The sequence below is a fragment of the Phocoena phocoena genome, chromosome X, assembly GCF_963924675.1.
Source record: "Phocoena phocoena chromosome X, mPhoPho1.1, whole genome shotgun sequence".
Taxonomy (NCBI): domain Eukaryota; kingdom Metazoa; phylum Chordata; class Mammalia; order Artiodactyla; family Phocoenidae; genus Phocoena; species Phocoena phocoena.
The window spans coordinates 124876578-124897223 of NC_089240.1; positions in this window are offsets into that span (position 1 = coordinate 124876578).

Below are 20646 nucleotides of genomic sequence, written 5' to 3' on the forward strand. Positions count from 1 at the left end.
AATCACCCAAATTACCCATGACATTTTTCACAGAACTAGAACAAATAATCCTAAAATTTATATAGAACTATAAAAGACCCAGAATTGCCAAAGTAATACTGAGGAAAAAGAACAAAGGTGGAGGCATAACCCTCCCAGACTCCAGACAATGCTACAAAGCTACAATAATCAAAACAGCATGATACTGGCACTAAAACAGACATCTGGGTCAATGGAACAGAATAGAGAGCCCAGAAATAAACCCACACACCTATGGTCAATTAATCTTTGACAAAGGAGGCAAGAATATACAATGGAGAAAAGACAGTCTCTTCAGCAAGTGGTGTTGGGAAAGCTGGACAGCCACATGTAAATCAATGAAGTTAGAACACTCCCTAACACCAAACACAAAAATAAACTCAAAATAGCTTAAAAACTTAAATATAAGACTTGACACCTTAAAACTCTTAGAAGAGAACATAGGCAAAAATTCTCTGACATAAATTGAAGCAGTGTTTTTCTTCGGTCAGTCTCCCAAGGCAATAGAAATAAAAGCAAAAATAAACAAATGGAAACTAATCAAACTTATAAGCCTTTGCACAGCAAAGGAAACCATAAACAAAATGAAAAGACAACAAATGGAATGGGAGAAAATATTTGCAAACGATGTGACTGACAAGGGCTTAATTTCCAAAATATACAAACAGCTCATACGAGTCAATAACAATGAAACAAACAACCCAATAAAAAAATGGGCAGGAGACCTAAACAGACATTTCTCCAAAGAAGACATATGGATGGCCAACAGGCACATGAAAAGATGCTCAACATCACTAAGTATTAGAGAAATGTAAATCAAAACCACAATGAGATATCACCTCACACCAGTCAGAATGGCCAGCATTAAAAATTCTACAAATAAATGCTGGGGAGGGTATGGAGAAAAGGGGACTCTCCTACACTGTTGGTAGGAATGTAAATTGGTGCAGCCATTATGGAAAACAGTATGGAAGTTCCTTAAAAAACTAAAAATAGAGTTGCCATATGACCCAGCAATCCCACTCCTGGGGATATATCTGGACAAAGCTATAATTTGAAAAGATAGATGCACTCCAATGTTCATAGCAGCACTATTTACAATAGCCAAGATACGGAAACAACCTAAACGTCTATTGACAGATGAATGGATAAAGAAGATGTGGTATATATATACAATGGAATACTACTCAACCATAAAAAGAATTAAATAATGCCATTTACAGAAACATGGATGGACCTAGAGATTATCATACTAAGCGAAGTAAGTCAGGCAGAGAAAGACAAATACCATATGATATCACTTATATGTGGAATCTAAAATATGATACAAATGAACTTATTTACAAAACAGAAACAGACTCACAGACATAGAAAACAAACGTATGGTTACCAAAGGGGAAAGAGAGTAGGGAGTGATAAATTATGAGTTTGGGATTAGCAGATACAAACTACTATTTATAAAATAGAGAAACAGTAAAGTCCTACTATATAGCACAGGAACAAGATATTCAATATCTTGTCATAAACTATAATGGAAAAGAATATATATACACACACACGTAAAACTGAATCACTTTGCTGTACACCAGCAACTAACACAACATTGTAAATCAACTATATTTCAATTAAAAGTTAACTAAAAGCAAAAAAACAATAAATTTAGCCCGTTGTTGTAATGGATTATCATTTGTTTTAAAAGTGGTGAATAAACAAGAAAAATAATATCTACCTTGCAGTGGTAATGTAAGGTCTAAAGTGAATAATACATGTAAAGGACCTAGCCTTAAATAAACAAGAAAAATAATATCTACCTTGCAGTGGTAATGTAAGGTCTAAAGTGAATAGTACATGTAAAGGACCTAGCCTTGTGCCTGGTATGTAATAGGAGTCCAGTAACTGGGAGTTTCTTTCTTTTGAACCCCTTCCACAAAGGTGGAAACCACTGACACTCAAGCCCCAATCCCCGGTCTGCTCCCAGAGAGGCTCTGAATCCCTTACCAGAGGGGCATGCTGCCACTTGGGAAGAAGCTACCGTCATATCGCAACCCTAGCCTTCTGATTCTTGAAAACTTATCAAAGAACAGGTCTCATGGTATAGTCCTTCTACTATGTATTCAAAACAATTATTGTCAATACATCTTTAATATCAAACACAAAAGGAGTAAAATCTGCCTGAAAAGCCTTAGTTTGCATAAGTATGAAGTTCACTTTTTTGGAACACTAATTTCTCCCCTGACTACATCATCACACATAGAGTTTTCTTATGCTTAGTAGTACAAGTGTCTGCCAAACTAATTAGACATCAGCTTATAAATGGATTTGACCTCATAATCTGTGAAATATCACCCTGGCACAGTGGAGCAAAATGTCCATGTTTAATTCCACCAATGTTTAATTCATCCCAGACAGTGTTTGCAGGGAACCAGATCCAGGGCCGTGACTCAATGCAGCTTTCAAACGTGTTGGCCAGAAAAAGGATAGACTCCAATAGGAGTATTGCCAGTGATTAATCACATGCAAACTTTGAGAATCAGAGTGAGAAAGGGTAAACATTATCCTGGGCTAGTTGTCACGGCATTCTGAAACAGGCACACTTGAAAGAATAGGGCTTGTCTGCTCTGTCTTTGGTACCCTGATGTTGTGTATAACACGGAACCAGGGGTGTCGTGGGGAGTGAGTTCAAGCCAGAATCTACCAAAAGAATATCCTAAGGCAGACTTGGATCTTCCCCGTGTGTCCCAGAGCCAGGCCTGCACTCTGAGGAGCCGTACTGGATGGAAGCCTATGTCTATGGGTGTGGGTTGTGGTCTGCTGAGTCATCGCTCTTTATTATAATTGCAACTCATGAGGCTATGCTTTATAGGCAATTTTGTGAGCCTTCCTTCAGTTTCCTTAGTTAGGAAGTAACTTGTAACTCTAGGAGAGTCTGCCTTCTTCCTGAATTCATGGGCCTAGGGAAAGGCATTGACCTATGTCAGAGGCACCAAAGAAACTGTTACAGCGAAAGTCAGTTCCCATTCCATGCAGTAAACATCCACTGGCAGCCCCCGTGGGGTTAGGCCTTGGGGTATGGGTGGCAGGTTCCAGGGGCTGCAGCCATGAAGTTGGCACAATCCCTGCCCTCGCAGAGCTTGCGTGGAAGTATCAACGATGAAAACAACTAGTTCAAAAACAAAGGGGACCTGGAAAATCTCCTAAAAGCCCTGGATGAAAATATCTTCAACCCCAGGCAAAAGGCCAGCTCTTCTTATGCCATTTCTCTAATAAAATTTTGCCATGGCTCTGAGCAACTTCGAGAAAACAATTCAAACTCTAATCGTTACTCTCCATAAGTTGGTCCCATTCTACTTTCTTCCCAGCTTTATCGAAATATAATTGACATAGAATGTGCAAATGTAAGGTGTACAATGTGATGATCTGATACATGTGTATATTGCAAAATGATACCACAATAAGGTTTGTTAACACCTCCATCACCTCATATAATTACCATGCTTTGGGTTTGTTTCGTTTTTGGTGAGAACGTTTAAGAGCTACTCTCAAGTACACAATACGGTACTGTGAACTATAGTCACCATGCTGCACATTTGATCTCCAGAACTTACTCAAGCAACACGAATGAGTGTCTTGTATGGCTGATGGCACTTTGAAACTCTTCTAGGCCAATCTAACTTCTGCTGTGGCTTAGGTTGTGGAAGTAGATGAAGCAGTTGTCCAAAAGGCATCATGGTTAAAGCATGGACTCCAAAGCCACATTGTCTGACTTCAAGTTTTGGCTCTGCTACTTACTAGCTGTGTTACCTTAGGTAAGTTATTTAAGGAATCTGTGCCTTAATCTGTAAAATGGAGGGGATTATAGTACTTATCTCAGGGTGTGAGCGAAATTCTGTCTAAAATGTGCACTTCTTTTTATTATTATTGAAGTATAGTTGATTTACAATGTTGTGTTAGTTTCTGGTGTACAGAAACTATATAAACTATGTATACTATATATATTCTTATAACTATATGAACTATATATATATATTCTTTTCCATATTCCTTTCCATTATGGTTTATTACAGGATATTTTTTTAACATCTTTATTGGAGTATAATTGCTTTACAACGTTGTGTTAGTTTCTGCTTTATAACAAAGTGAATCAGTTATACATATACATATATCCCCATATCTCTTCCCTCTTGCGTCTCCCTCCCACCCTCCCTATCCCACCCCTCTAGGTGGTCACAAAGCACGGAGCTGATCTCCCTGTGCTATGCGGCTGCTTCCCACTAGCTATCTATTTTACGTTTGGTAGTGTATATATGTCCATGCCACTCTCTCACTTTGTCACATCTTACCCTTCCCCCTCCCCATACCCTCAAGTCCATTCTTCAGTAGGTCTGTGTCTTTATTCCCATCTTACCCCTAGGTTCTTCATGACCTTTTTATTTTCCCTTAGATTCCATATATATGTGTTAGCATACAGTATTTGTTTTTCTCTTTCTGACTTACTTCACTCTGTATGACAGACTCTAATCATTAGAGAAATGCAAATCAAAACTACAATGAGATATCATCTCACACCGGTCAGAATGGCCATCATCAAAAAATCTAGAAACAATAAATGCTGGAGAGGGTGTGGAGAAAAGGGAACACTCTTGCACTGCTGGTGGGAATGTAAATTGATACAGCCACTATGGAAAACAGTATGGAGGTTCCTTAAAAAACTACAAACATTAAAGGATATTGAATATAGTTCCCTGTGCTATACAGTAGGTCCTCGTTATCTACTTTATGTATAGTAGTTTGTACCTGCTAATCCCAAACTCCTAATTTATCTCTCCCTCACCCTAAAAGGTGAAGTTTTATCTGGGTAAAAATACTGGTCTGTAAAGTCAGCTTTAATAGCATTACCAATTTGTCTATAAGCTAAATTCTATCAGTCTTACTTTAATCAGCTAAACAGAATACAGAAGATATTACAGAGCCACAATCTTGAACTGTATCTAGTAAAACTCTAGCAAAGAAAGTATGAAAGATAACAGGGAAACCTATGAAACATGCTACTCATAGACACCTCTACACTTCTAAGTATCGTAAACTCTTAACTTTATTAATTTAGATTTCTGGAAAGCTCTATGCTTGGTCTCATTTATCTTGCTGTAGAAATACTTTCATTGAGTCATGCTTTATTGTTTTGTCCTTGGCCTTTATCTACATTACTGCACAAACTAAATGCCACAGTATTTCTTAAAAGAATGGCTAGAGGGCTTCCCTGGTGGCGCAGTGGTTGAGGGTCCGCCTGCCGATGCAGGGGACACGGGTTCGTGCCCCGGTCCGGGAAGATCTCATGTGCCGTGGAGCGGCTGGGCCCGTGAGCCATGGCCGCTGAGCCTGCGCGTCCGGAGCCTGCGCTCTGCAACGGGAGAGACCGCAACAGTGAGAGGCCCGCGTACCGCAAAAAAAAAAAAAATGGATGGATCGATTAGTTGCTGCTCTTACTGCAAAATTATCATGTAAGATATTGTCGATTATGTTTTTCAGTGTCCTCAGTGTAAAAACCACACCACACTTCTTTTTTTAATAAAAAAGAAAGTTTGATTTCCTGGAGGAATTGATAGTCTTCCTTCTGTCAGAAAATAACTCTAAAGCAAGTTTTCTCAGGTTGCCTAGAAACTCAGTAAAGTTTAATGCCCAATCACTGTAACTCAGAGCCCTCAATGTTAGCTTATTTTTGCTTCTCCTTTGCATATATCTGACTTTCCAGTTTTATCCTAATGATTTCAGTGTGTATTTTTATAACTATAATAACAACAAACATTTATTGACTTCTTACTATTTTTCAGATAATGTTCTACGAGCTTTGAATAGATTATCTCATTGTAAGCTGCTGCAAACCTCTTTGGCAAGTATGGGGATATAAATCAATAAAGGTGTGGTACATTTATACAATGGAATATTACTCAGCCATAAAAAGGAACGAAATTGGGGTCATTTGTAGAGACATGGATGGACCTACAGACTGTCATACAGAGTGAAGTAAGCCAGAAAGAGAAAAAAATATGGTATATTAATGCATATATGTGGAATCTAGAAAAATGGTACAGATGAACCTATTTGCAAAGCAGAAATAGAGACACAGATGTAGAGAACGGATGTGTGGACACCAGGGAGGGGGAAGGGGGGGATGGGAAGAACTGGGAGATTGGGACTAACATATATACACTGCTGGGTATGAAATAGATAACCAGTGAGGACCTGCTGTGTAGCACAGGGAACTTGGTGCTCTGTGGTGACCTGGAACGGAGGGAAATCCAAAAGGGAGAGGATACGTGTACACATATGGCCAGTTCGCTTCGCTGTGCAGCAGGAGCTGGCACAACACTGTAAAGCAACTATACTCCAATTAGAAAAAAAAAAAGATTCACGTACATGTCCGCGTGAACTGATTATTAAATGAGAATGAAATTTTATGGCGAGAAATAAGAATACTCAATATTGATATGCTCAATATTGTACCAGCTGACTACTTTTGTTCAAAGAAGAGTTAGAGAACTTCAGTTTCCAGCAGAACTGTACATTAGATATTCTGGACAACACTCCTGACGAATATAACTAAAATACTGGATAACACACATCTCTCCCGTAGTGACTTTAATTTGTTCCTGAAAACCCTACTGCTAAGTGAAAAGCTGTTACCTGAAAATTTTTTCCATTAATTTTAATGGGAAAAATTACTATGCATTCATCCCAACGTAAGATACCCAGTTATCACCTATATTGAACAGTGAATTGAATAATTCGACAATAAAAAAGTATATATAAGTAATAAACAACAATGCGAAAATAAATGTAGTTTGAACATAAAGTGTTAAAGGTCTATTATACTCATTTTTTTTTTCTTTGTACATCATTTTCTTGATCTGTTTTTCAATATTTGGGGCAGGGGACGTTCTCAAGGTCATCTTGTACTGATGCTGAACCTTTAGAAGAAAATAAAGGCAAAATACTAGACCGTGTTGAAATATGTGGAATAGCTCATGTACACAACAGAACGAAGGGTAGTAGAAGAAGGTACCTCTTTATCCCTCGGACTTGATATAGGTACACCAAGTAAAATGTTTGGGGTACATTTAAACTTAACGCACAGTTCAACTGTGTTCCTTATCATATTTTCTGACTAAAAACTGTTGTGTTGACTATACTCATGAGGATGTCTTTGTCTGAAATTGTAATTTTGAAATATCACTTTTTATAGCAATTTATTTAGTGCGATTATAGTGAATTAAGGCAGTGGCAAAAAACTGTACTAGTAGCCATTGTATTCTTCACTGTCACATACTTGCAATAAAATTGAAAAAGCCAATTTCACGTAAGAATGTCCTTGATGAATCATTTAAAAATTAATTATATTAAATCTTGATCTTTGTCTTTCTAAAATATTCTGTGATGAAGTAAGTACATATAAAAGGGTTGCTTCTGTTTTATAAATAAGTTCATTAACATAACATTGTAAAACAACTATACTTCAATTTTTTAAAATTGTGTTGCATAGTTAAAAAAAATTTTTTTAAGCTCTGCTTCTGCATACCAAAGTCTAATGAGTTGTGAACTGAACTAGCTGCTTTTCTTATGGGATAACAATTTTACTTGAAAGAACAAATCAGAGATAAACTGTGGTCATTCAAATTTGGATATTTAGGAGACATTTCCTTGAAAGTGAACAAAGTGAGTCTATCACTTCAAGAGAAACAACTGACAGTATTTTTTGCCCGTGATAAAATTCCAACTTCGAAATGGAAATTAGAATTTTGGAAAACTTGAATCTGCCACCTTGAATTTAATAGCTTCCAGGTGCTTATGGATTTTTCTAGTAAGTTGGGCAGTGATATTAATGACTGTGAATTTCTGATATTATATAATGGAATGCATCAACATTTGGAAGATCTGCATAATCCAGTGAACCAGTATTTTAGAAAAATATCCCTAATGTATAATGTTACAAACTTAGGCATGGGTAAAAGGTCCACTCAAAGTGTACCTAAGGATAGACCTAGAGTCTGTCATACAGAGTGAAGTAAGTCAGAAAGAGAAAGACAAATACCGTATGCTAACACATATATACGGAATTTAAGAAAAAAAAATGTCATGAAGAACCTAGGGGTAAGACAGGAATAAAGACACAGACCTACTAGAGAATGGACTTGAGGATATGGGGAGCGGGAAGGGTAAGCTGTGACAAAGCGAGAGAGAGGCATGGACGTATACACTACCAAACGTAAGGTAGATAGCTAGTGGGAAGCAGCCACATAGCACAGGGAGGTCAGCTCAGTGCTTTGTAACCGCCTGGAGGGGTGGGATAGGGAGGGTGGGAGGGAGGGAGACGCAAGAGGGAAGAGATATGGGAACATATGTATGTGTATAACTGATTCACTTTGTTATGAAGCAGAAGCTAACACACCATTGTAAAGCAATTATACTCCAATAAAGATGTAAAAAAAAAAGTGTACCTAAGATCAATGTCTTTTAATTTAATTCAATTTATTTTTAAATTGAAGTATAATTGACTTATAATATTATATTAGTTTCAGGTATACAACACAATGATTTGTTATTTTTATACATTACAAAATGATCACCATGATGTCTAGTTACCATCTGTCACCATACAGAGTTAGTACAATATTATCAACTATATTTCCTATACCGTACATTATACCACTGTGATTTATTTTATAACTGGAAGTTTGTACCTCTTAAAGTCCTTTCCTAATTTTGCCCATCCCCCCACCCCTGCCCCTCTAGCAACCACCAGTTTTTTCTCTGTATTTATGAGTCTGTTTCTATTTTGTTATGTTTGTTTAGATTCCACATATAAATAAAATCATACGGTATTTGTCTTTTTCTGTCTGATTTCTTTCACTTGTCATAATACCCTCTAGGTCCATCCATGTTGCTGCAAAAGGCAAGATTTCGTTCTTTTATATGTCTGAGTAATATTCTATTGTATTCCATGTACATACTCCACGTGTATTCCATGTGATAGATACCACATTTTCTTTATCCATTCATCTATCGATGGACACTTAAGTTGCTCCCATATCTGCCCTATGGAAAATAGCACTGCCAAGAACATAGGGGTGCATATATCTTTTTAAATTCGTGTTTTCATTTTCTTCAGGTAAATATCCAGAAGTTGGATTTGCTGGATCATATGAGAGTTCTATTTTCAATTTTTTAAGGGAACTCCATATGTTTCCATAATGGCTGTACCAATTTACATTCCAATCAACAGTGCACAGTGAAGGAAACCATCAACAAAACAAAGAGTCAGCCTACTGAATGGGAGAAGATATTTGCAACTGATATGTCGATAAGTGGTTAATATTCAAAATACATAATGAACTCATACAACTCAATGTCAACAAAACAAACAATCTGATTAAAAAATGGGCAGAGGATCTGAATAGACAGTTTTCCAAAGAAGACATACAGATGGCCAACAGGCACGTGAAAAGATGTTCAACATCACTAATCATCAGGGATATTCAAATCAAAACCAAAATGAGATATCACCGCACACTTGTCTAAATGGCTATTGTCAAAAAGACCACAAATAACAGGTATAAGCGAGGAAGTGGAGAAAAGGGAACCCTTGTGCACTGTTGGTGAGATCAATGGACTTTAACATAATCGAGTATGAAAGATTCATTAATATGGTTTCAGAATGCACATTTAAAATTTTAAGAAGCTACCACTTGTTGAGTTTGGTAAAATGTAAAAGAATATCCACAACTATATAAAGAGGCTGTTAGAATATACCTCAGTTTTCCAACTGTGTATCTGTGTGAGGCCAGATTTCTTTTATATACTTCAGCGAAAACAATATAATGCAACACATTGAATATAAAAGTGGTTATGACAAGCCCACTATCTGTTATTAAGCCAGACATTAAAGAGATTTGCAAAGAACTTAATACAGTTCTGACTAAATGTGTACAGATTCAAAGTGATTCCAATAAAAATTCCTGTTTTTTCCCAGGGGAAGTTAAACTGATTCTACATTTTATATGAAAAGAGCAAATATCTTAAAATAGTCAATATACTCCTAAAAAAGAACAAGGTAGGGAGACTTACCCTACTTGGTATCAAGACCTAATTTTAAGCAAATATACTAGTGGAACAAAGTAGATATCCCGGAAACCAACCCACACACATGTTGAAATGATATATGACAGAATTGACATTGCAGACCATTGGAAGAAATAGCAGTGGGGAAAGCGGGGAAGGATAAATTGGGTGATTGGGATTGACATATACACACTACTATATATAAAATAGATAACTAATAAGGACCTACTGTATAGCACAAGGAACTCAATACTCTAATGATCTATGTGGGAAAAGAATCTAAAAAAGAATAGATATATGTATATGTATAACTGATTCACTTCACCGTACACCTGAAACTAACACAACATTGTAAATCAACTATACTCCAATAAAATTTTTTTTAAAAAGAAATAGCATTAAATATATATTACTGAGACAATTAGCTATTCAAATAAAGAAAAATGTAAAATTGGATCCCTATCTCAGCATACTAAAAAATCAATTCCAAGTGGAATAAATACAGACTTGAATGTAAACTTTAAAACTGTAAACTTTTAGAAAACAATATTGGTAGATATCTTTATAACTTCAGAGTAGAGAAATTTTAAAACAAGTTACCAAGTTACCAAAAGCATAAATTATAAAGAAACTAATAAATACATGAAAATTAAGATCTTTGGTTCATCAAAAGATACAATAAAGAGGGTAGAAAAACAAGCCACAAATATCTAAAGATCTTTGTAACACCTATTACCTACAAGTAATTCGTATCCAAAATATATAAAAGACTCTTACAAACCAATCAGAAAAAATATACATAACCCAATAGGTTAAACATGGGCAAAAGAACTTAATAAGCAGTTCCCAGAAGATGAAATATAAATGGCCCATACTCTTATGGAGAGATGCTTATTCTCGTTAGCAATCAGAGAAATGCAAATTGAGAGCACAAGGACATATCATTTCACACACAAGGTATTGGTAAATATTAGAAAGTCTGACAATGCTAAGTCTCAGCAAGGATGTAGAGAAACGGGAATTCTTGTCCACTGGTGGGAGTGTAAATTGGTACAACCAATGACTGTGGTAGCCATAGAAGTGTGCCACTCAACTTCCCTTCAGGAGAGCCTGCTGCAGAGAGCATGGCTGACTGACAGCCCCAGCTGCCAACCTTCTGGATCTACCGTCATGTGTGCCCCAAAGCCACACTTCCCCCTGGTTGCTCCCAGCCGATGACTGAGCACTGCAGGGGTACTAGCGGTGGACCATTCCTGTGGGAGGCAGGACTCCTCTAACAGTGGGGTTTGGCACAGAAACACTTCATCAGCCTGTCTGAGATCCTTCTTAGTCAATTTTGCTTCCTTCTTTCTCTCCTTTCACAGAGTCCAGACCGACACTGAGGTCTGAAGGCTCTCTCTGCCTACACCTCTCTGCTCTTTCCCGTTTACCCTTCATGGGTATTCCCTCAGTAGATCCTTCACACACTTAGTTCCATCTTGGTAATTCTGCTTCTTCATGGACCTAAGCTGACACAACCACTCTGGAAAGTATGTTGAGATTACATGGTAAAGTTGGACATGGCGTATTCTATGATCCCTCAATTTTACTTTCAATGGTGTGCCCTAGAAAAACCCATACCATGATACACGTACAAAAATGTTCACAACAGCATGGTACTAAATGGCCCCAAACTGGATAACTGTCCAATTATTGGTCAGTGGTAGAATGGGTAAATGAATTGTGGTTTATTCATACAATGGTTACATTCCAGCCCGAGCTGCTGTGTATTGATTCATAGGCTGTGTATTGCAGGACTCTGGAGAAGAGGACAGTCACACAGGCTAAAAACAAACTACAGTTAGATGCATTGACATGGAAAATCTTGAAAATGGCAGTGAGTAAAAGAAGCAAGCAACAGAAAATTCCCTAGAGTAGGATTTCATTTAAAGTTCAAAAACAGGGAAAACTGAGCAATATACTGGTCAGGATTTGCGACAAAAGGGATGGACTTCGAAGGTATTACGCTGAGTGAAGTAAGTCAGATGGAGAAAGACAAATACCACATGATCTCACTCATATGTGAAATATAAAAAAACAAACAAACAAAAATAAATGAGCAAAGCAAACGAAAACAAACACGTAGATACATAGATACAGAGAACAGAGAAGTGGTTACCAGAGGGGAAGAGGCGGGGGGGAGGGTGAAATGGGTAAGGTATATAGAAGTAGAAATATAACGTTGCACACATGAAACTTGTATAATGTTATAAACTAATGTTACCTCAATTAAAAATACATCTAAAATTTAAAAATACACTGGTTAGAGATGTATGTAAAAGCGCAAAAAGCAAAGGAATGATAGATACAAAACTTAGGAGAAAGGTTACCCCTGGGGTGGGGATGGAGGGGCAGGGAATACTGGGGTCTTCTAAGTTACAGGTAATGTTCCGTTGCATAAGGTGGGTCCTAGTTATTACTTATTATTATTTTGTGTGCATATTTCACAATACTTTGAAGACATTGGAAGCCCCAGGTCATAACAATTTAAAACAACCTATTTTCTAGTCCCTTTTAAAAACCAAATCCTTTCCTAGGTCGACGGGCTAGACCTGATTTGGGGAAAGGAAGCGATAAGCAGTCACTCATGCCGACTTCCACATTTCTCTTCACACACAGTGAACACATTCTCTGGGGAGCAGAGATCACCACAACAGATGAAACAGGTGTGCTGCCTGACACTTCCCTCAAGTCCCAGTTAGTCATGCGCAAAAGGAACTCAAAATAAAGCAGGCACATGCTTTGTTATTATTAAAGAGCTCTAAAGGTATTTTTTAAAGTATCATGTGTAAATGTTTCCCTTTCAGAGTTAGAGAATTTGAGGAGGTGGGTTAGTTAGGGAGATCTCTCATAAGAAATCACTGGTAGAAATGACCCTTCCCTTCATTTCCACAGACAGAGTTGTTTGCAGGCTGAAGCCCTCCTTAACCAATGGCCCTCACTCTGGGTATGGCCAGATGCTGGGATCTCCCCGGACCGGGGCACGAACCCGCGTCCCCTGCATCGGCAGGCGGACTCTCAACCACTGCGCCACCAGGGAAGCCCTATCAACACATTTTTTACAAAATTATCACATCAAAAGTTAAGAAAACAGAATGGTGTTTCATCAGATCTAACTTTCACAGCAATCTTATGCAGTTACCTATTGTCCCCATTTTGCAGATATGAAAACTGAGGCACCAGAGGGGAAGTGACATGCCCAAGGGCACCCAGCTGACGAGAGGTATCGATCTTGTAGCATTGGGTCCCAGAGCTAAATCCTAGGCTCAGGCCCCTCCAGCATGATACTTAATATGTCCTGTGGATTCTGTAGCTCAAACCTCTCCTACCCATCATCTCCTTTCCATTCCTACCTGCACTCACTTCCCTAAGTCTCTCAATACTTTTTGACTTGACTATTGCAAGAGCCTTCTGAAAGCCTCCTGTCCCCTCTTTCTGGCCTATTCTGTTCATCCACAAGCTTGTACGAAGACTGCCTTCTCTATGTAGCCTCCATGAATTCCTGCACACCACGCTCCTTCCCTTGGGTTCCCATGGCACTATGCTTGAACAGTTTTTGAGGACTTATTTCACCCAGCTTTGTACATAGCTATCTCTCCTAAATCCGACACTTCATATACCATTCTAGGTAATGCAAATTCACTTGTGGCTGTTTAGCTTCAGTGTTAGTTTTAGCTCCAGTGCAACTGCATCAAGGGTCATTCTTATTGACAATAATTTTAAAAAAATAAAAGAAAGAAAAGAGGAAAGCAGAGAAAGGGACAGGAAAAGGGAGGTAAAGAGAAAGTCAAAAGAATTGAGAGTCTCACAATGAAGCTTGGGAGAAAGAAAAGAAGCTAAGGAAGGGTTAAACAAGGCCAAGCCAGTCAAGGCTCTATATTATGGAGGCATGGGCAACACCTCTATCACTGTGGAGATTAGGGCAAATAGAAGTTGTCTAATGGGGGAAAGGACCCACCGGTGGGAGTCTCTACAGCCTCAGATGAACCCGGAGAGGACCTGAACATGATTCACGACCTCAGTCCCCTTAACCGGTTTTTTCCCCATGAGGTCTAAAATTCTTCAGGAAGGAAGAATTTTGTGTAAGTAAACATAATAATGGAAGCTTCAATGCATTTAATACTTACTGTGTGCAGACACCAGATGAAATGCTTTGTGAACGTTATCTCACAAGTCAGGCACTATCATTTTCTTCACTTAATAACAGAAGGAACTGAAGTTTGACAGATGCAGTGCTTTGCCCAAGGTCACATAGCACATGAAGGGAAGTTCTGGAATTCAAACCCAGAGCACTGGGACTCTGACACCCATTAGGCTCTGGTGTCTCACAGAATATACTCCAGGACGAATGAGACTAGAGTGATAATGGGGTACACTGCAGTAGTGCCATGGGAGGGCAGGGAGAGACTGTTTCCAACTGGGTAAATCCAGGAAGACCTTGAGGAGGAGGTGGGTTTCAATGAAATACACTGTCGTTAGAGAAACATCTGGACTGCTGCAGCTGGCAGGGTCAACCCTGTTCATTTCCTCTAGCAGAGACCATCAGGAGCACATCTATAGTTCAAGAAATCAGGGTTATTGACTCTTTGCAATGAGGTGATCACACACCATAGGGATCTGTGTGGTGTCACAGTAAAAGGGGGACAGACAGCACTCACTGTAAGATTTCAGATTGCATTAGGTGATTTGGGGAAGTGTTCCGGAAATGGGCTCTGCTATGGATTGGATGCTGTCAGGAAACTGGGATAATTTTATGACTAGGAATAATAATATTTATCTAGAAGGTGGGAAAAACAGAATGAGGCTAAGGCTGTAATTGTTCTGTTTTGTTTTGCTTTGTTTTGAAGAACCTAGTGTCAGGACAGGAATAAAGACGCAGACGTAGAGAATGGACTTGAGGACACGGGGAGGGGGAAGGGTAAGCTGGGACGAAGCGAGAGAGTGGCATGGACATATATACACTACCAAACGTAAGGTAGATAGCTAGTGGGAAGCAGCCGCATAGCACAGGGAGATCAGCTCGGTGCTTTGTGACCACCTAGAGGGGTGGGATAGGGAGGGTGGGAGGGAGACGCGAGAGGGAGGGGATATGGGGATATCTGTATATGTATAACTGATTCACTTTGTTATAAAGCAGAAACTAACACACCATTGTAAAGCAATTATACTCCAATAAAGGTGTTAAAAAAAAAAAGCAGCAGTTACTCATGTTCACCAGGATAATGATATGTTCAGTCAGTTTAGTGGTTTGGACAATGTTCTTGCTTCTGCCTGTGCTCGGACTTGATTACAAGTAGTCTTGATCTTGTCTTGATCCATCAGAGTCACAGAATGGTCTTGTATGATGTTGATGCTCTGTGAAATTATTTCTGTTCAACACCAAGGTCTAGATGAGCGTGGCAGGCTAAGCTTCTGGCTGTCAGGGGCTGCTTTATTCTTTCTCAACACTTAACTTCTGCTCAGACTAGTTGGGTCTGAGGGTTTGGGGTACTTAAAGGCAAACAGATGCATTTAATGAGACAATACATACAAGAAGGATGCCTACCATTTGTGGAATACCAGGTACCATCATAAGGATTTTGCATGCAGTAATTTATTTAATCCTTACACAATCAAGTGTCAAATATCTTCTCCATACTTTAAAATATTGTTGTGGTAAAAAGTACATAGCATAAAATATACCATCTTAACCATTTTTAACTTTCTTCTCTTGCAAAACTGAAACCATACGTGTTGAATCTCTTTTTCCCCTCCCCCCAGCCCCTGGCAACCACCATTATATTTTTTGCTTTTTAAAGTTTGACTTTTTGCTCTTAAGCGTTTTGAGTACCTTAGATAGCTCATATAATTGGAATCATGCAGTATTTGTCATTCTGTGACAGGCTTATTCACTTAGCATAATGTCTTCAAGGTTCATCCATGTTGCAGCATGTGACAGGATTTCCTTTTTTAAGACTGAATAATATTCCACTTCATGTATATATGACATTTTCTTTATCCATTGATCCAGTAATGAATACTTGGGTTGATTCCACCTCTTGGATATTGTGAATAATGTCACAATGAACATGGGTGTACAAATATCTCTTTGAGACCCTGATTTCAAATATTTTGGACAAACACCCAAAAGTAGGATTGCTGGATCATATGGTAGTTCTATTTTTCATTTTTTGAGTGATGTCCATGCTGTTTTTCCATAGCAGCTGCACCATTTTACATTCCAACCAACACTACAAGAATTCCAATTTCTCCACATCCTCCTCAACACTTATTATCTCTTGTTGTTGTTTTATTCTTGATAAAAAGCCATCCTAATGGGTGTAAAGGGACACCTCATTGTGGTTTGGATTTGCGTTTCCCTGCTGATTAGTGATGTTGAGCATTTTTTCCTAAACCTGTTGTCCATTTGTATATCTTCTTTGGAGAAATGTTTATTTAAGTCCTTTGCCCATTTTTAATCAGATAATCTGGGTTTTTTTTGTTGCTTATAGTTCTTTATATATTCTAGACATTAATCCCTTATCAGATATATGGTTTGCAAATATCTTCTCCCATTTTATAGGCTGCTTTTTTGCTCTATTTATTGATTCCATTGCTGTGCAGAGTTTTTAAGTTTGATATAGCCCCATTTGTTTAATTTTGCTTTTGTTACCTGTTTTCTCAATTTTCTTCTTTTGTTGCCTTTGTCCCCTATTATTTTCTTCTACTAGTTTTATAGCTTCAGGTTTTATGTTTAGGTCTTTGATTCATTTTGAGTTTATTTTTGTTTATGGTGTAGGATAAGGGTCCAACTTTATTCTTTTGCATGTGGATATCCAGTTTTCTCAACATCATTTGCTAAAGAGACTATCCTTTCTCTATCATGTAGACTTGGCACTCTTGTAGAAGATCATTTGACCTTATACATGGGGATTTACTCCTGGGCTCTCTATTCTGTTCCATTTGTCTATATGTCTGCTTTAAAACAGTACCACACTGTTCTGATTACTATGGGTTGTAATATGTTCTGAAATTGGGAAATTTGAGGTCTACACCTTTGTCTGTATTTCTTAAGATTGTTTTGGTTACTCAGGGTCCTTTGAGATTCCATATGAATTTTAGGATTTTTTTCCATCTCTATAAATAATGACATTGGAATTTCGATAGGGATTGCATTAAATGTGTAGATAGCTTTGGGTAATATCAACATTAACAGTATTAAATCTTCCAATCCACGAACATGGAAATCTTTCCATTTATTTCTGGCTTCTTTAATACCTTTTATCAATGTTTTGTGGTTTTTGTGTACAAGCCTTTCCCCTCCTTTGTTAAGCTCATTCCTAAATATTTTATTTTATTTTATTTTTTTAATTTTTCTTTTTTGGCCACACTGCACAGCTTGTGGGATCTTAGTTTCCCGACCAGATATTGAACCTGAGTCCCGACATTAAAAGTGCAGGGTCCTGACCGCTGGACCACCAGGGAATTCCCTTAAATATTTTCTTATTTTTGATGCTATTATAAATGGGATTGTTTTCTTAATTTCCTTTTGTATTGCTCATTGCTAGTGTATAAAAACATAACTGATTTTTTGTGTTAATTTTGTATACTGTGAAATTATGGAATTCCTTTACTAGTTCTAATATTGTGTGTGTGGAATCTTAAGGCTTTTCTACATATAAAATCATGTCATCTGAAGACAAGATGTTTTTAACTTATTCCTTTCTGACCGGGATGCCTTTTACTTATTTTTTCTTGCCTAACTGTTCTGTCTAGGACTTCCTGTATGGTGTTGGACAGAGGTGGTGAGAGTGGGCAACCTTGCCTTTATCTTGATCTTAGAGGAAAAGCTTTCAGTTTTTCACCATTGAGCATGATGTTAGCTGTGGGCATTTCATATATGCTCATTATTATGTTGAAGTAATTTTTTTCTATTCCTAGTTTGTTGAATTAAAATTTTATCATGAAAAAGTACTGAATTTTTTTCAAATGATTTTTCTACATCAATGAGATTATCATGCAATTTTTGCCCTTCATTCTGTTAATGTGGTGTATTACATTAATTGATTTTCATATATTGAAACATTCTTGCATTCCAGGAATAATTGCCATTTGGTCATGATGTATAATCCTTTTAATGTGTTGTTGAATTCAATTTACTAGTATTTCGTTGAGAATTTTGCATCAATATTGGTCAGGGATACTGGTCTATGGTTTTCTTTTCTTGTAGTATTTTTGTTTGATTTTTGTATCAGGGTAATGCTGACCTCATAAAATGAAGTTAGTACTGTTCCCTCCACTTCATTTTTTCAGAAAACTTTGAGGAGGTTTTGCATTAATTCTTCTTTAAATGTTTGTTAGAATTCACCAGTGAAGCCATCTGGCCCTCGGCTTTTCTTTGTTGGGAGGTTTTTGATTATTGATTCAATCTTCTTACAAGTTATAGGTCAATTCAGGTTTTTTATTTCTTCATGATTCAGTCTTGATAGGTTACATGTTTCTAGGAATTGTTTTCATCTAGGTTATCCAATTTGTTGGGGTATAATTGTTCATCATAATCTCATGATTTTTTTTTGTTTGTTTCTGAGGCAGTGGTTGTAATGTCTCTTTCACGTCTAAATTTAGTTATTTGAGTCTTCTCTCTTTCCTTCTTAATCTAGCTAAGGGTTTGTAAATTTTCTTAATATTTTCAAAAAAGCAACTCAGTTTTGTTGATTTTTTCTATTGTTTTTCTCTTCTCTATTTTATTTATTTCTGTCCTAATTTTTATTCTTCCTTTCCTTCTGCTAACTTTGGGTTTTGTTTGTTCTTTTTCTATTTCCTTGAGGTATAAAGTTACGTTGTTGATTTGAGATCTTTCTACTTTTTTAGTGTAGGAATTCATTGCTATAAACATCCTTCTTAGTACTGCTTTTGCTGCGTCCCATAACTTTTGGCATGTTTTATTTTTGTTTTCATTTGTCTAAAAATATTTTCTAATTTCCTTTGTGATTTCTTTTTTGACCCATTGGTTGTTCCAGATTGTGTTTAATTTCTATATATTTGTAAAATTCCCAGTTTTCCTTTTGCTATTGATTTCTAGCCTCATTCCATTATGGTACTGAAGTCTTCTACTATTATGGTGTTGCTGTCTATTTTTCCCCTCAACTCTGTTTATGTTTGTTTAATATATTTGGGTGCTCTGCTGTTAGATGCACATTTATTTATAATTGTTATATCTTCTTGGTTACACTTTTATCTGTGTATGATATCTTTTTTTGTCTCTTGTGACAGTTTTTAACATAAAGTCTATTTTGTCTAAGTGTAGCCAGCCCTGCTCTCTTTTGGTTACCATTTGCATGGAATATCTTTTTCCATCCTTTCACTTTCAGCCTACATGTGTCCTCAAATCTAAAGTGAGTCTCTTGTAGACAACACATAGTTGGATCTTCTTTTTCCATTTTTATCCATTCTGCCACTCTACGTCTTTTGATTGAGGAGTATATTAGTCTGCTCAAGCTGTCATAACAAAATACCACAAAGTGTGTAGCTTAAAAAACAGACATTTATTTTCTCAAAGGAGAAAATATTTTCTCCAGTTCTGGAGCTAGAAGTCTACGGTCAAGGTGCCAGCAAATTTAGTTTCTGATGAGCACTCTCTTTCCTGGCTTGTAGATGACTACCTTTTCTCTGTGTCTTCATAAAGCCTTTCCTCTTTGCTTATATGTCAAAAGAGAGAAAGATTTCTGGTGTCTCTTCCTCTTCTTATGAGGACATCAATCCTATTGGATTAAGGTCCCATTCTTATGACCTCATTTAATCTTAATTACTTCCCTGAAGGCCCTATCTCCACATACAGTCACAACTGGGGTTAGGATATCAACATGCGAATGTGGTCAGGGGCACAATTTAATCCATAACAGAGAGTTCAGTCCATTTACATTTAAAATTATCACTGATAGTGAAGGACTTATTTTTGCCATTTTGCTAATTCTTTTTTGTATGTTTTGCAGTTATTTTGACCCTCTTTTCCTCTCTTACTGCCTTTCTTTGTGTTTTGTTGATTTTTTATAGTGACATGGTTTGATTCCTTTTTAAAAAATGTTCAATTTACTTTTGGTTCTACTTATACTTTTTTTTTGTTTTTTTCTTGTAGTTGAAGTGTAGTTGACGTACGATACTATATAAGTTTCAGGTGTACAACATAGAGATTCACAACTTTTAAAGGTTATATCCCATTTATAGCTATTATAAAATATTGGCTATATTCCCTGTGTTGTACAATATATCCCTGTAATTTATTTTATTATTAATTTTAAATTTATTTATTTATTTATTTTTGGCTGTGTTGGGTCTTCGTTGCTGTGTGCGGGCTTTCTCTAGAGGCAGCGAGCAGGGGCTACTCTTTGTTGAGGTGCGCGGGCTTCTCATTACAGTGGCTTCTCTTGTTGTGGAGCACGGGCTCTAGGCACACGGACTTCAGTAGTTGCGGTGCATGGGCTCAGTAGTTGTGGCGCA